At 33.6% G+C, this 15,050-nt stretch overlaps 1 protein-coding gene across 2 annotated transcripts in view; it reads right to left on the bottom strand.

Moving 5' to 3' along the window:
• Positions 1–15,050, bottom strand: part of LOC129953879 (octopamine receptor beta-2R-like) — a 326,144-nt gene that overhangs the window by 41,830 nt on the left and 269,264 nt on the right. The window lies entirely within an intron of this gene.

The raw sequence follows: 15,050 nt of genomic DNA, 5'->3' as shown, positions 1-15,050 counted from the left end.
TTAAAGCTATATTTAGAAATTTACTTAGCTAAAAAGGTAATTCTGCTAGTTTAAAACATAATACTACCTACCTCTTATAACTTTGTTAAAGTTAAAACCAAGAAATGGCTACTTAAACTTTTAAAAAATTTGACAAATCCATTTGATATCTGTACAACTATTTTTATAAAAACACAGCATAGAATAGTCCAATTCACTCTTGAAAATATCATTTAATAGGTCCCTTTAAACCGCATTTGCTTTGTTTATTCTCACGAACTGTCACTTTTTAGACGTGTTTAAATGGTCGTTTTTAATAAAAGGAAATACGCAAATTGCTAACTACCAAATTATTAAACCTTTAGCAACGGTTGATTCAAATTTGCGCCAATGTATCTAAATTAATTTTTGTGTATGTTGTCAATTTTAATCAAACTTTCGGTTATAAGGGTGTTTTTTCTATGTCTTTGGTTTGATATTGTAGTACCCGTCTTTTGGCGTCTTGGGTATAAGATCTGAAGGTGCTGCCAAGTTTTTTTTTTTGAAGATTAATGCCTCTAGCATGGATTTGACGTATCAGTGACTTGAAATAAAGCCCAGTGAAACGAGGCCAAATATCAACAACAGGCCTTATTTCACTTTTATAAAGTATAATAAAGTTAATTGCCAAATGTTGGTCTAATAACACTTTAACAAAGCGAATTAAGCCAAATTTGTATTATTTCTTTTTTTTTATAAGTTACAGGCACTCAAGATGTTATTAGTACCCTCTAAATGTTTACATTTAAACACAGTGCGAGCATTAGGAAAATAGGGAAGAATTTAAGAGGAGATACCGATACCTATTGGTCTTAAGGTTCTAAACATTGAAATGGGAGGAAAAAACAGAGTTGGCCAAAGCATTCCACATTCTCGATGTGCGATTTAAGAAAGAATCTCTATACTTAACAGTACACCCGAAATTGAGCTCAAGGGTAAACTGATGAGCATTCCTGGAAGTGCGAGTATTACGGCTGAATCGTTTAAGGGGTGGAATGCAACTGGCTAATTCAGCAGAACAGTGTTTGTAAAAATATCGATAGGTAAAACAACGAAAGGCACGAAACATTGCGGGGGTGTTCTAGCGATGTAAATGTTTCGATTATAGTTCTGTCACCTATCATTCTTAAAGCCCTTTTTTGAATTCTATCCAAGAGATTTAAATTTGTTTTGAGGGCACCTGCCCAGATATGCGAATTATATTCAAGCTTTGGACGGATAAAAGATTTGTAGATTATAGCCAGATCAGAAGGGGTGAAAAATTGCTTGCATCTTCGGAGAAATCCTAAGCATCTGGCAGCATTTTTGGCAATATCAAATATGTGAATCATTTACGCTCTCAAGAACAGGAGGACTCATGACTCTATCCGGTAGCGTCGAATTAACAGCAAAGTGTGCTGCAATCGAGCTTACATAGGGAGTGTCATTGTAGACGAGCGTTGGAACCGAGGATGACGTGCTGTTTCGTACGGTTTTTACAAATGACCCGATATTTGTACTACCTTCGGGACATTCCAGTATTTTTTGCCTTAATTTCTGATCATGCAAAAATTTGGTTCGTCGAATATGACCATTACAGGTCTTTCTAGCTTGTTTGAACTAATTCCGGTTTTCCTCAGTCGGGTTGGTTTTATAACAACGGAAACTTACATCTCTGAACCTAATAACCTCTTTATAGCTCGAATCAAACCATGAGTTCCCTTTGGGTTTAATAGATTCCACTCTACTCGGGATAAAATTTCTCATTCCACAAAAGAATTAAATTTGTTACCATATCTGCGCTGGAATCCACGTCACTATCGAGAAAACATAGTGACCAGTTAAAGTTCCTGAAGAATTCATTGAGACCGTCCCAGTTGTCTTTTTCATATTGCTAAACGGTTCTCATTGGAGTTTTTTTCTTTAACGATAGGTCTGATGTGCCTAGAGGCGGTAATGCACTGATTGTGTATGTATTAGGGTCAGAGGTAAGAAACAAGTCTAAGGGACTCGAGTTGGCTCATCGACAAGCTGATATAAATGATTTAATTCATCGAAGATCTCAACATAACTTCCTTTCGGTGTTGAATGACCAGAATAACGAAGCCAAGAAGAATTGTGTACATTAAATTCGCCCGCAATGACGATTTCAGTGTGAGGATAATTGCCAACAATTCTTTGAATGAAATCTTTTAAAAAAACTTTACATTCTCGTTCCTACCCCAAATGCTATAGTGTGTCCAAGTAGGGGGGCCGCAGAGGGACCCTTTACATACCTAACGTTAAATTAATTCGGTGTTATTTCCCAAAATATTTTGGCCTTATTTCTCTTTTTCATAATTCGAGATGACCAACTGCTAAAAATTGGCCTTATTTAGCTTTTTTAAAGTACACTTGGCCTTATTTCATGGGACTTGACAAATCCTATAAGAGTAATAATTATTTTCATGAAAATGTCATCCCTGAAATGACTCGCACACAGGAATGAGATTTATAAGACAGTATTCAATAGTTTTAAACCGACTGTTTTACCACTAAATTTAATAGTATGACACTTGAAAATTTCAAAACGTGTTTACATTTCTGTTCAGTATAGTTTACAACTCATCATGGATCATTTTACGATAGAACGAATTTCGTTTAGTGATAAAGCTAATTTCTTCCAAAATGACTATACAATTCCTGAGCCACTTAAGAAGAGTAATTGAAATTAAATTTTTGAAGCTAGACTTATTTGTTGTTTTCAAAAATAAATCAATAATACGTTGCAACTTGTTAAACAGTGCACTTATCATACATTTCAATTTCAACCTAACGACAACTTCATTTGTTGAAGTGGTCTGACTCATTTATTGGAATTATTTAATGGAAATTGTAGCTCGAAGTTGCAAAGGATATGATGTTTTAAAAATAAGTGTCATGAAATTATCTTCCACATTATATTGATAACTTATGCATTCCAACAATATTTCTTTCTTCTACAAACTATTATAAAAGTTGTGAAGCTGTTCAAAAAGCACTCCATAAAATAAGAATACATTTTATCAAGATTACAAGATTACATTAAGTTGTTTTACCTGCAAAACACTAAGTATTATATAAAAGGTCAAACACATTATACTTAGAGTTGCTGAGTTTTAATGTCAGTGATTTTCCAGAATAACATTTGTTAAAATGTATGTCAAAGTTCAAAAATATAAAAATTGGATTAATCTAACAACGTCTTCATCTTTTCTATTATCATCTTCACAAAATAGCCTTGAAACACAAATTCAAATTCATGTAATTTAGTGATTCACTAAGTAAGTTATAATTTATTTTAGGTTTTATTTAAATCCATTTTAACTTCCAAGAAATCTTTAGTAAACACTCTGCCGGTGAGCTTATGAAAATTAATTTCAATTTTATATTTTTGTTTATAAAAATAAAAAAGTTGCTATTAAAACCCATAACCATCAATTTGACATTTTCAATTTCTGTTCAATTCGTATAAAATGTTACTTTAAAATAAAAATAAACTTTATTAAAAAAACATAATTTTTATTCCCACCTTTTTAGTTGTTTGAGCTAAGCATAAATGAACAATTTGAATTTATTATGCTAATGAAATGATGCGTCAAGAAACCTACAACCTGATAAGAGAGTTATAACACATAAAGAATTTATTCCAATTAATATGTATTTTTCATACGTGTTGACACAAATTTGAATTAATTATAAGAAAATATCAAGTGATTATCATAACCCACATAATAAATATTTAAATTGATCAGGTTGGCTTAGCTAACCTAACCAACTTTTGTGTGTTAGGAAAGCTTTAGATTAGATGAGCCAAACGGCTATTGTTTATTATTAGGATAGGAAGCCAAACATACCTTATACTTTGTATGTGCCATTGACCCCTTTTGATAGTTTTATTTATTATTTAAACTTTACACTGAAGTTAAATTCCAAACAACTATTGTATGTGACATTTGTTTTTGAACTTTTTTGTTTTTTATTTATCCGTTTAAAATGTTTATACCTGATCTGTCCAGAGATACACGAGGTCTGCTTTTGAAGTTTTCTTGGAAGACTAGATACTCGTTAATGTTTTAAATAGTCGGTTGATGCAGATGGTGGTTTGCTGAAGCTTGATTTAAAATGTGAAAATAAAGTAGTTTGGTTTTTTGACAAATTTAAAGAATGCATTGATCGGAAGGCACCAATCTGGGCGTCTCAGCAAAGTGATATAATAAATAGAACTTGACACAGCTAAAGTTTTACAATTTCTTGGATTTATTGGAGGAGTGAAATTTATTGAAATAAATTGTTCAGTGAAACAAAGTTAAGGATTAAGTTGAATTTTTAACTGTTATTAACGGCCTAGTTTAACTTAATTTTGTATATGTTTTGAGTGATGCTAAAACCATTTTTAACTGAATAAACAATACAATTCAAACAATAGTTGTTCCAAAACAATACACAGCGTGATCTAACTGCCCTTAAAAATTATTGTATCAGCTGATTCTAGTATCAATTTATATAAAATTAAGCTAACGCTGGTTTAAAATTTAAGTGGTAACACTAAGGTATAATAAGAGCGATTACAAAACTAAAAAAAAAAAAACTAAATCTATAGTTTACATTTCTGTTTTCAGGGAACGAGCATTCATTGAATCGAAACAGTTTGTGGTGAAACGGTGCAATTCATGCCTCTTTAAATAAAGTGAACGGAACATACATAATACTGTGGACCTTAGTGCGGTGCAAAGATCATAATAATTGACCGAAATCCCAGATTTGGCTGAACTTCCACGGTTACTCAAGGCAAGACTAATGCTATTCTTGATAACATTCTTTATCGACAAAGACAAAGACAAAGATTATCAAAAGAGTTGTGCATACTTTAAAATTGTGACCAGAAATCCATAAAAAGCGACCGAAAATGTTGCAACAATATGAAAACATACCCTGTATTGCCGGATAAAGGTTCCCGGATTTCGATTTCGAAACTAAATAGACCCTTAAGAGAAATCCGTTATACATTTGATAAAAGTGTGCCCAAATATCATAAATTTAATGCGATTTCATCCAATGGGAATTATGTTTAAACGAAAAGGGATGATATATTGAAAGACTGTAGGAGGTTTCGTGCAACTTATTCGGATAGATGAAAACTCAATGGCCAGTTCCCAGGCGATTTTCAATTAATACTGAAAACATTGAAGATGTTGAAGAGAGTTTACTACTAGCGATTATTAATGAAATTAAAAAAAAGGATTATAATAAAATCACATCCATTCAAAATTCAAAAACTCAAAGAAAGTGATTTTGTTTCACGAAGAAATTTTTGTAAGACGATGTTGAAACGTTTACATACTGTGAATCACATGTTTTGAAGCGACAAGGATCATTTTCATTTGAACGGGCACAGTTATAAACAAAACTGCCGTTGGCTCCAAGAACTCATAAATCTCGCCTGAAACACCAAAAGCCATTGCATTGCCCAAGGGTAAATTTTTGGTGCACCTTATCCACGCATGGAATAGTTGGACCATTTTTTTTTTCCAGAATGCTCAGGGCCAGGCGACAAATGTTAATATTAATAGTGACAATTATCATTGCATGATAAGAGTTTACTTGTTGGCGAACCTGCAAACAGGATGGTGCGACCGTTTCATTCATTCAAATTAATTAATATTTTTTTGTGAGTGACAATTCTAATTTGATGGTTGATAAATTTGAATTGAAAATAGTTCTTGTAAAACTTCATTTCCTAATAAATGAAGACACTTTCATAAATATTATGCATTTTGACGATATTCAAAAACAATGGTCTAAATAGACCATTTTTAATCGTCAAACTTGTATCAATATCAATTGATAGTCGACTAAAAATCTTCGAAACATACGTTTTGAAAAAGTTTTACAGGGCTGTATAAAAAACTTCAAGACGCATCACCTAGTCGATTATTGCAAACATGCAAAACTTGTCAAGTTTAAGGTAAGTTGGCAAACAAGGGTTTTGTATAGTTGTAAGCTTTTTTTATAAAAAGCACAGAATCAAGGGGATAATACTACCCTTATTATGTAGACAAAGTGTGAGCACTTTAAAAGGGAGAGAGGGGTTGAAAGGAGGTGTCGGTGCACATTGGTTTTGAATTCCTGAATATTGCAATGGCTGGGAAAGTAAAAAGTGTGTTAAACATTCGCATAATACGGCTAAAGAACGAATCTCTGTACTTGACAGTTCGACAGAAGTCAGGCTCGAAGTTATATTGATGAACATTCCTAAAAGATAGTGTTGAACTCTTTAAAGGGAGGAGTGTAATTGGCTATTTCTCTAGAGCATAACACATTAGAAAACGGTAAAAGGGTGACACTAAACATTTCGACGATATTTAAGCGACGTAAATGATCTTATGATATTAATATCACCAATCAATTCTATACTGTCCAAGAGGCTTAAGTAAGTTGCAGGAACACCAGCCCAGATATGGGCTTATACTCAAGCTTTGGACATATATAAGTCTTGTAGATAACAGCCACATCAGCGGGGGAGAAAAACTTCTTGCATAGCCTTAGAAACCCCAAACACCTTAGGGCATTTTTGGAGATATTTTGTATTTGATTGTTCCACAAAAGGTGGTTGATGATACTGAGAATGTCGAGATGTTCAGTCTCCTCAATGAAAGTGCCATCTATGGACAATGAGCACACCAGCAGGCTTTCAGACTTGAATCCATCCAATACAACTTGTATTAAACGATTCGAAAGGTAATTAGGAGGAAGAATTCATGAAAACCAAAAGCCCGCAATTTCCATAAGAGGGCCTGATGCCAAACCCTATCGAATGCTTTTGAAATATCAAATGGAATAATCTTATCTATGTAAAGATTTGCCCCGCTGCTGTTCAGTGAGATGAACCATGAGATCACCAGAGGACCTATTGCTTCGAAAGCCGTACTGATGGGCATTAAGAAGCTTTCGATCTTCAAGATATTTCTTGAGCTGATAATTAATCAGCGTTTCCATAACCTTGGAAAGCAGGGATGTAAGTGCAATCGGTCGGTAATTAGGAGGTAAGTAAGATTTGGCTGGACAAATACGGTTTTCCACTCGCTCGGAGCGAGACCTAAGGAGTAGAAAAGATGTAAAAGCTTTTGCATTAAAGAACACCTCTTTAGAACAATAGCGGGGCTACCATACGGACTAGCGGATTTATGAATCTTTAGATCTTTAAAAACTCTTGCCAAAGTACGAGTGCAAAAAAAAGATTGGTCCCATAGAATCACTAACTCGCTCAAGTACCGGCGGAATCATAACACTCTCTGGCAGCGTTGAATTGGCGTCTAACTTCGTTGCAAAGAGATTAGCTTTCTCTTAAGAGCTAACAAAAGGAATGTTATTGACAACGAGCGTCGGAAACGAGGAAGAGGAAGAATTCCTCATGTTTTTAACAAATGACCAAAAATGTTTACTGCCTTTGGGGCTTTGCAGTATTTTTTGCCGTAATTTTTGGTCATGTACAAATTTAGTCCGTCAAATATGGGCGTTGCAGGCCTCCCTGGCTTGTTTGAACTTATTCCGATTTTCATCAGTTGGAGTGGCTTTGTAACAACGGAAACTTACCTTATTGACCCTAATAACCTCTTTAAAGCTCACATCGAACCATGCGTTTTCCTAAGGTCTGATGCTTTTAATCTTATTCGGGATAAAATGTTTCATTCCCAGGTGTATCAAACTTGTGATCATATCAGCGCTGGCGTCAACGTTACTATCAAGGAAGCATAGTGACCAGTTAAAGATCCTAAAATGTTGAATGTTAATCAATTTTATCGGATTCAAATCAAAAAGTTAGTTTGTTTAGATGATCTCACTCCAAACACAATATTTTTGAATACAAATAGTGGGTTCCTACATGAGTATTCGACTGTTCTGCTAACGATATAATTTTTCTTCCGATCAAAAACACTCAGTCCTTGAGATGGTTTTTCTAAATTTAGATGACAAAATTATTATATAAATGCGACTTTCTATTTTTAAAATTGTATCATTTAGTGAAATTAAATTTTCAAAAAAAGAATTATTAAAAAAAAACACACATAAAATTTGGAATGCATGTGTTTGACACGATTATACGGCGACACTTTTGGGAGCGTGTGTCGATGTCGTGTCGTCGGTCATTGGTTGGTTGTCGCTTGTCTGTTGTCGGCTGTCGCATCATATCGCAGCGCGCCAGCCGTGTCGTCGTTGTCGTAAACACGCTTGATTGAAATTAATGTTGTTCAATTGTCGCAAATGATGTTGCCAAAAACAATTTGCCACCATAAATATAACAACCCAAAAGGAGGATGCAACAATGGCTATTGTTTTTAGGGGACACATTTTGTTGTGTTTCCCATCACCATTATCGTATAATAGCAAAACGTTTTATATACACCTAAGTATATGCCACAACTCGACTTTCTCAGTGATGTACATGACTTTGACAAAAAGTAATTAGATTTTCTCATCCGACTTTCGTGTTTTATGATTTTTATTATTCATGCCTGGGGCTTCAATTATTGTATATAAATTTTGTTTCAGCTTTGTGGACTGTGGCTGGGAGGCCAATTATGTCAGTGGCTCTCGGTCGGATATTTGATTGCCAAGAGCGATTTAAATAAATAAACAAATATACAAATGTTGTTTATAAATAAAGTGTACAATATTAATGCTGAGGCATACACGTTACAGTGCTGTGCATATTGTTCAAGTTGATTTTATAATTATATCTGCTATTAGAAATGTTGGTTAGATTTATTCTCCATTCCAGGGGGGTTGGTGTAGTTTTAAATTCAACCTAACACTTTAATTTGTTCATTCAACTTGGGAATCATTTATAAGAAAAAAAGCAAACAAAGTAATATTTCAACCATTTACACTTTTCTAGAAAATATAAATGTCTACCATTTGCAGAAGGATGGAGATTATTAAGTTTTAAATTTTAATTTTTTTCTGCACACCAGTGTTTATTTTTCACAGAAATAATATTATTTGAATCAATGGATTAAATGCGCACAAAAGGAACACATGTCACATTGGTAAAATAATATGTTAAACAAATATTGTCAAAATGGAATGATATTTAGATAAGTTGATTCTAATTAAAATGATAGAGCGATATATTTTTTTGTTTCAATAAAACCTTCTAAAAGTGATAGTAGTCATTAACCTTTACCATTTAAAATGTTTCTTTTTCCTTTAATTTTAATTGACAATTTCATTAATAACTATTAAAATAAAACCATAATTATTATATAATTACTATTAGTTTTACTTTCGTCAAACTCCTTTGGCATTTTATACTTCATATAACCTTTTTATTGATGTGTATATGAATGTAAACTTCATAATTATAGTGAATTAAAACATTCTATATTGGGATTTATTAAATGCACGAAAATTATTTCATTTCGGTATCACTCGTATTGATTATTTTCTGATTGTAACATTAATTCAGTGTTAGTTGATCAAAGATTAAGCGTTAAAAATAGAACGACAAGGAAAAATGATGGAAACAATAACACATGATTTTGAAATCACAAGAATTGATTTGACAAAAAAAAAAAAATATATATCTCATAAGCAATATCAGTCAATGGCAGCTGCGGTTCCTATCAATACAATTTTTCCTGACCATTTGGCACACTTACTGATGTATGTCCTCGATAAGTTTACAAATTCCATCTTTAAATTCTTAAATCGGTTGTGAAATATTGAAATAGACCCAAGGGCGGATCCAGACTTTTTAGATGAGTTTTTACTCACCTCTTAAAAATGTTCTTTAATGTTTTGTAAAGGCTCACAAAATTTAAATAAAAATGCGTATATTAACCTCACATTTACACATTTCAATTGTGACAACACTATTGTTCAGCAATATATAGTCTAACTATTTAATTTGGATGCCTCACACATTTGAAAGCATTCCAGGATTCCACCAATTTTCTAAATATACAATATTTAAGTGCTAAAACACAATACCTTGGAGGGTTTTTGGTTTTTCACGCAGAAATGTAAGAAATTGTTTTCGAAACGTAGCTTTTTTTCAAAAATAAAATACACTTTCTTGTTTCCATTTATATGAATGTTAAGAACGGTACAAAAATTCAAAAATCCAAAAAATGAGAGAGGATCTGAAATGAATAGTCCAGTCAAGGTACGAAAAAAATGCCTTCACCTCAAAAAAAAATACAGTTTTGAAACTTGGCACACTTACTAAGGAATGTCTGGTGATGACCCAAAAAAAGGCCCAAAAATCCGCGATGAGCTCTAGCGGCAGTTAAGAGAAACACGGAGTTTGTTTCAGTTTTTCACGTTTATCTCGCAAACTATTTGTCGTATCAAAAAATGTTGTTCCACAAATTTAAAGCATTTGTTTTTCGAACACAATTTTCAAGAGTCTTATTACCTACTATCTCTATCAGTCTGCTTACTCGTATTTTGATCTTAAAGGAGTTAACAAAGCTTAATTTTTTAAGATTTTGAAAAGTTTTGTATGCAACAAATTTTAAAATATATTTTAAGATTTGAAAATGTACCTGCAAAATTCTTACAAATTTAAATGCCATTGTTTATTTATTTTTCAAAAGATTTAGATTAACTCATTTTTCTCTAAAATCATTTTTAATTTTAAATTTTCAATTTTGTTTTAAAAATATTGTTGGTAAGCACCAAATATAGTGCTTATAAATATACATTTTGCTTTTAAATTTTCTTAAAAATGTTGACCCCTTTCTGAGATTTGGAGATTAATATTATATAAAAAAAATGACATTTTTGATCATCAAAAATTGTCATCAATTTGATCATCGCCAAGAGCTTGCACAGAAAGAGAAGATTATTGAAATCGGTCGCTTAGTTCTTGAGAAAACATAAAAAAAAATAAAGGTTTTATGAGGCTAGGTACCCTTCTGGAGCAATACCAAAATATGATTTTCTTGTAGAAAGAAGCAAAATTAAGAACAAACACTTTAGAGAATGTTTTACAGATGTCAATAAAATAAAATGGCCACCAAAATCTAACCCAAAATCTAGCCCTGACGTTGTAGGTCAATCCGCCAACACCCTAGACTTGTTTCTTACCTCTGACCCTAATAAATACACAACCACTGTATTACCGCCTCTAGGGACACCAGACCATTGTATCGTGTCTGCAAAATTCTCATGTCTAAAAAACAGAGTTAAATAAAAAACTCCAATGAGAACGGTTTGGCAATATGAGAAAGCCAATTGGGAAGGTCTCAATGAATTCTTCAGGAACTTTAACTGGTCGCTATCTTTCCTCGATAGTGACGTGGATTCCAGCGCAGATATGGTAACAAATTGAATGTTTTTTGGAATGAGAAATTTTATCCCGAATAGAGTGGAATCTATCAATCCCAAAGAGAATTCATGGTTTCATTCGATCTATAAAGAGGTTATAAGGTTCAGAGATGAAAGTTATCGTCGTTACAAAGCCAACCCGACTGAGGAAAACCGGAATTAGTTCAAACAAGCTAGAAAGACCTGTAATGATCATATTCGACGAACCAAATTTTTTGCATGATCAGAAATTAAGGCAAAAAATACTACAATATCCCAAAGGTAGTAAAAATGTCTGGTCAATTGTAAGAAACGTACAAAACAGCATGTCATCCTCGGTTCCAACGCTCGTCCACAATTACACTCCCTATGTAAGCTCGATTGACAAGACAATTTTGTTTGCAGCACAGTTTGCTGTTAATTCGACGCTACCGGAAAGTGTCATGAGTCCTTCTGTTCTTGAGAGCGTAAACGAGTCTATGGGATGAATATTCTTTCGCAATTGTTTAGTTGCAAGAGTACTTAAAGACCTTGACATTCACAAATCCGCTGGCCTGGATAGTATTCCCGCTATTGTTCTGAAGAGGTGTTCTTCAACGCTGGCAAAACCACTGCGTAAGCTTTTCCATCTGTCCTATTGTACAGGTCTCTTCCCATGTGGATGGAAAACTCCATATGTCCAGTCCCTAAAAAAGGCGAATCCTCCTCCCCCTTAAACTACCGTCCAATTTTACCTACGTCCCTTCTTAACAAGGTCATGGAAACGCTGATCAATCTTCAGCTTAAGAAATATCTTGAAGAACGGAAGTTTCTTAATGACCGACAATATGGCTTTCGTAGCAATAGGTCCGCTGGTGATCTCATGGTTCATCTCACCGAACAGTGGAACAAAGATTTACATCGTTTTGGAGAAAGTAAGATTATTGCACTTGATATTTCAAAAGCATTTGATAGAGTTTGTCACCAAGCTCTCTTATCGAAAATGCGTGCTTTTGGTATTGATGAATCTCTTCTTCGTTGCATTAGAAATTACCTTACAAACCATTCAATATAAGTTGTATTGTATAGTTCCAAGTCTGAAATTCATAAAATATATGCTGGTGTTCTTTCTTATATTCATAAATGATCTTATGTCTGCCACTTCTAATCCAATTAACCTGTTTCGCCGACGACAGTACCCCCGGTTTCTCATACTCGTTTCTAGATTGACATCCTTGTCCTTCGGATGTGAAACTTAAACGGCAGCGTTTGATAAGCTCATTAAATTCTGATCTTGACAGCATTGTCCAATGAGGAATCAAAAACCGTGTAGAATTTAATGCTTCGAAAAATCAATGCTGTTTACTGTCATAAAAGCGTAACACACCCCCGATGCCACTATCTATGAGTGGCACTTGCATCCAAGAAACAGATCACCTTTTATGAAACGATCATATATTTGATATTGTCAAAAATGCTGCCAGGTGCTTAGGATTTCTCCGACATCGAAGACGTATTGCATTGAACAGCATTTGGTCCCAGCAAGGTCAAACGAAAATTTCCAAACTAATTTATTTTCCAGGAGCTTAACTTTTCGCTTGTCCCAAGGTCACCTGACCTGACTGTACAAAACGAACCCAAGGAATTTGACCGAGTTGAAGTAGTCCGTAATGACAATAATTGAGGCGATCCCAAATTCAACCCTTTATCAATTTTTTGATCAGGTGCTGAACATGTGTGGATGAATGTGGACGTCATTTACGGCCTATTATCTTCAAAAACAATTAACTATTTACTGAATTTAAACGCAGTTTCTTCTAATTCTTACTTGCTTACTAACAAAAAATCGCTTGCCTTTCTATTCTCGAAGCAATGTTTTTCAACTAATGTAAAGCACAATTCACACAACTTAATATTGATTGTGATACAAAAATTGCTTGTGAGATCAGAAAATTATCGCACTTAAATTTTATATTCGATTTATTAGAATATATATTTCACTCTCAGTATTATGTGTGCTAAAATGTGTATATGGTAACCCTAGACACCATAAACTGGGCTTAGTTGTCGTGGGTATGAAGGTCAAAATGGATTTTTCCGTCAGCTTGATTATCCCATTTTTGAGAAAGAAAATATGTTTGCTCGTGAGAAAGAAATATTTAGGAAAAATTCTCTGAACAAAAATACTTAAACGAGGATTACGTGCCTTAATGGGGATTTTTCAAGTGAGTGGTTTCATGTTAGACGCAGGAAAGACATACAAAAACAAAAAACAAACCCTTACCGTCTCGAGGTGAAATCACTAAATTCTAGAGTGTAATTTCAAATGTGTGCGGGTTTTATATTTTGCATACATCACGGAATTTCTTACCAAAGGAATTGAATATTAATTTTTATGTCCTTGTGAAATGTTGTAGCAATAAATTCATTCATTGGAAGGCAGGGACTTTTTGTGAAAAAACGGAAAATAAGCTCCAGATGCAACCATACCACCGACATAAACTCAATCCAATGTGTCGATTAACCGATAAAAAAATATCGCAAAGCCTTTACCGATAGTGCCTTGCTCTTGCTCCTCTTGGTAATCGTTTGATGTTCCTACTTTGTTTTTTTGGCTTAAACATTATTATATACACTTACGACCTACGAGTATATGAATTGCAAGTGAAATAACCTTTAAATCACTCAAATTAATCAATAATAAATCAAAACGCCCTTACAGAGCCATAAAATATTTGCAAAAAACAATTTCCTCTACAACCTTTAATCCGCATCTCCCAAAGGATGCATTAAAAGTGTGTGTAGATGTTGTAGAAATAAACTCTTGTAGAGCTATCGATTTACAAACATGTATAAAAGTTATTACACAACACGTGTGGAACATTTTTAATGCGATAAGGATAACTATAGATTGGATTTTTGTACAAGGATTTTCAACTATTCGATATTATTGCTGCTCGAAAATTGCCAGCAGCGCAGCGGGGTGTGAGGCAGCTCACTCCGCTGCCGCGCCGGAAGTCACTCCTCAGGGTAAAGCAAACGGTTTATGAATTGATTGGAAACATAATATAGTTATGCAGAATTCATTTAACAAAAATTACTTAAATCAATTAATACCAAGAATACACTGCAATTATCATTAAACTTAATTTATTATTATATGGGTTGCAATTATCGGAAAGTTGTTGTGTTAACAGATTAAAAATATTTGTTAAAGAGTTAAAACCAATAAGTACATATAAATTAATTGAAAGTGCATAAATGAGGGAATTTTTGTTGTTTTTCGAGGAATTGAAAGTGTTTGGAAAGGGTGGTTACATTTTAAGGGCCGATATTGAACGTGAACCACAAATAAATGTCAAGTTTTTTTTCTAAATTTTATTTGTCATTTCTCGATTTCAGACTAACTCAATTTAAATCAGGTAGAGAAATGCAATGAAACAACTCGTTAAAGTTATTTAGGCTTATTATGAAAATGACAAATATTGTCAAAATACATAACGTTATTTTTTCCGATATAATGTTTCTGAAGTGCCGATCACTATTTCAAATAAAATCATGTTCAGTCAAATTGAGTCACATTTTCACCTTAGTATGTATATTCGTCAATAAGAGGATTTGTCGCATTTGGAAGAATGATAATCTGAGAGTGATTGTCAAAAAACCAATGAACCCACAAAGAATGCTTGTTTAGTGTGGTTTATGGGCTGGCGGCATCGTCGGGCCATATTTATTCCAAAATG

The sequence above is a fragment of the Eupeodes corollae genome, chromosome 1 (assembly GCF_945859685.1).
Source record: "Eupeodes corollae chromosome 1, idEupCoro1.1, whole genome shotgun sequence".
In the NCBI taxonomy this organism is placed as follows: domain Eukaryota; kingdom Metazoa; phylum Arthropoda; class Insecta; order Diptera; family Syrphidae; genus Eupeodes; species Eupeodes corollae.
The sequence above is the reverse complement of the archived record's forward strand: the minus strand, read 5'-3'. Positions and strand labels throughout refer to the sequence as shown.